The sequence below is a fragment of the Penaeus monodon genome, chromosome 16 (assembly GCF_015228065.2).
Source record: "Penaeus monodon isolate SGIC_2016 chromosome 16, NSTDA_Pmon_1, whole genome shotgun sequence".
NCBI lineage: Eukaryota > Metazoa > Arthropoda > Malacostraca > Decapoda > Penaeidae > Penaeus > Penaeus monodon.
The window spans coordinates 5,520,216-5,522,715 of NC_051401.1; the positions used below are offsets into that span (position 1 = coordinate 5,520,216).

At 42.5% G+C, this 2,500-nt stretch overlaps 1 protein-coding gene across 1 annotated transcript in view; it reads right to left on the reverse strand.

The window, feature by feature from the left end:
- Positions 1–2,500, reverse strand: part of LOC119582924 — a 129,579-nt gene that overhangs the window by 122,354 nt on the left and 4,725 nt on the right. The window contains exon 2 of the mRNA XM_037931436.1: positions 573–638. The gene's annotated coding sequence lies outside the window, so the exon portion shown is untranslated. The remainder of the gene's footprint in view (positions 1–572; positions 639–2,500) is intronic.

Consider the following 2,500-nt stretch of genomic DNA (forward strand, 5'->3'; position numbering starts at 1 on the left):
ACCTGCCTAAGTGGTGCCAAGCTTTCAAAAGAAGCTTCGTCTATGGCAAAGGATGATGGCAGAAGCAGCATGAATAGAATAAATTGACAGCACAAATAGCGCACCGGGGATACACGACTTATCCAAGTTCGTCGCTTATGTATCTTTGTATCTCTCCCATCAGGAAGCAAGGCAGCAAAAAGGCCTTCAGCATAATCGTGTGTTTTCCTTTTCTCCCTTTCGTTGTCTTCTTCACAACACACAAACACAAACACAAAATCCACCCTACCCCCCACACACACAACACCCCCCTCTTCCTAACCACACACAACCCCCCGCCCCCTATACCACACACAACCCCCCGCCCCCTATCCCACACACAACACCCTGAACCCCCCTCCCTCCCTCACCCAAACCCACACCCCTTTCCCATCCCTCCCCTCCGAACCCCCACCCCTCTTAAAAAATAAAATCACCCCAACCCCTCCCACCCTCAAAAAAACAAAAAACAAAAAAAACAACAACAACAACAAAAATACATTTCTATCCAAAGCCAGAAGAGGGCGTGGCATCTCAGCATCAGCGTTACTTACTCATCCCGCTCGTTGCGTCGGAATCTGTTGAAGGAGGTGGTCGGGTAGTAGGAATTCCGTTGTGGCCTGTGGGGGGGGAGGGAGGCGTCAAGGCTGGCTAAGGTGAAGGCTGTTTGCTTGTTCGGAAATTGTTTGCTTGTTCGGAATGTGTTTGCTTGTTCGGAATGTGTTTGCTTGTTTGGAATGTGTTTGCTTGTTCGGAATTTGTTTTTGGATTTTCTTTGGATCTTGTTTGCTTGTTTCAGTTTTGTTTTCGTGTGTTTGTTTGTTTGAATATTGTTTTTCTTTGACTGGATTTTGTGCTTGTGTGTTTGTTTGCTCTGTTCTTATTTGCTTACTTTTTGTTTTTATTTGTTTTGTTTCGAATCTGTTGAAGGAATTCCGTCGTGACCTGTGGGGGGGGGGGTGTCAAGGCTGGCCAAGGTGAAGGCTGTTTCCTTGTTTAGATTTTGTTTGCTTGTTTGGAATCTGTTTTGGCTTTTGTTTTTGGATTTGTTTGGATTTCTTTGTTTGCTTGTTTGGGATATTGTTTATTTCTTTGTTTTCGGATATTGTGTCTTGGCTTTTGTTTTTCGATTTGCTTGGAATTTGTAATTTGGATTTTGTTGTTTTTGCTCTGTTTGGCTTTTGCTTTTGTTTTTGCCTTTTTTTGTGTTAGGAATGAAGGTAGGGATAAGCAAGGAGTAGGGTGGGTTTAGGTAAGCGTGCGTGCGTGCGTGCGTGCGTGCCTGCGTGCGTTCGTGTGTATACGTATATCTATGATATACGTGTTTTCTAAGTTTCTTTTATATGCATCTTTGCGTGCGTGTCAATGTGCGTGTGTTTGTCATTTAAAAAATATATTTTCATAACTTCAAAATCAGGTCTATGATTTACATATAATCAATTTAATGAATTCAAATAATCTCACAAATAAAGTGTCATTATCATATTAAAAGAAAAAAATACAAACACAACAACATATAGACAAATAAAGCAACCCAAAACTAAAAATAATATCATAATGAAAAAGAAAAACAGATAATAAAAAAAATCTTCATCAATTTTTGAGTCAAGATAAAAAAAAAAGGATGATGACAACATAAAATAAGAAAGAAAGAAAGAAAAAAAAGAAAGAAAGAAAAAAGAAAGAAAGAAAGAAAAAAAAAGAAAGAAAGAAAGAAAGAAAGAAAAATATATATAACAGTAAAAAAAGGTATTTTTGAGTCAAGATAAAAAACAAAGATGATGAGAACATAAAATAAGAGAAAGAAAAATAGATTTAACAGTAAAAAAAAGAAAAGAAAAAAAAGCGTCATGATATCTTTGAGTTAAGATAAGAAATTATTTTAGAAGATTACGCACCTGTGTGGATCTTATCAGAAAACATGGCGGACGGGAAGGAGGGGGAGGGGGGGAGGGGGAGGGATGAAGGGGAGGATGAGAAGGGGGAGGGGGGAGAGGGGGCGCGGGGGTAGGGTGAGGGGGGAGGGGGGAGAGGGGGTAGGGTGAGGGGGAAGGGGTGAGGAGGGAGGTGAGGATGAGCAGGGGAGGAGAGAGAGAAAAGAGGAGAGGAAGGGGTGAGGAGGGGGAGAAGGGGGAGGGGGAGAAAAATGGAGGAGAAAGAGTAGTGAGAGAGGGAGAGAAAAAGGTGGGAGGAGGTGAAGGGGGGGGGCGAAGGGGGGAGGGAAAGGGAAATGGAAGAGCGCGAAGGGGGGGGGGATCGAGAAGTGAATAGAGTGTTATAAAAAAGAGGGAGACAAGAGAGAGAATAGGAAAGAAGGGGTGGAGAAAGGAGAGAGAGATGGAGAAAGGAGAGAGAGATGGAGAAAGGAGGGAGAGAGGAAGCGAAAGAGGAGGGAGGAGAAAGGGAAAAGGGGGGTGGGGAGTAATGCTACAGTAACGAGCAACATCCTGTGTTATTGGAAAGCTAAGGACACAGGTGCTGA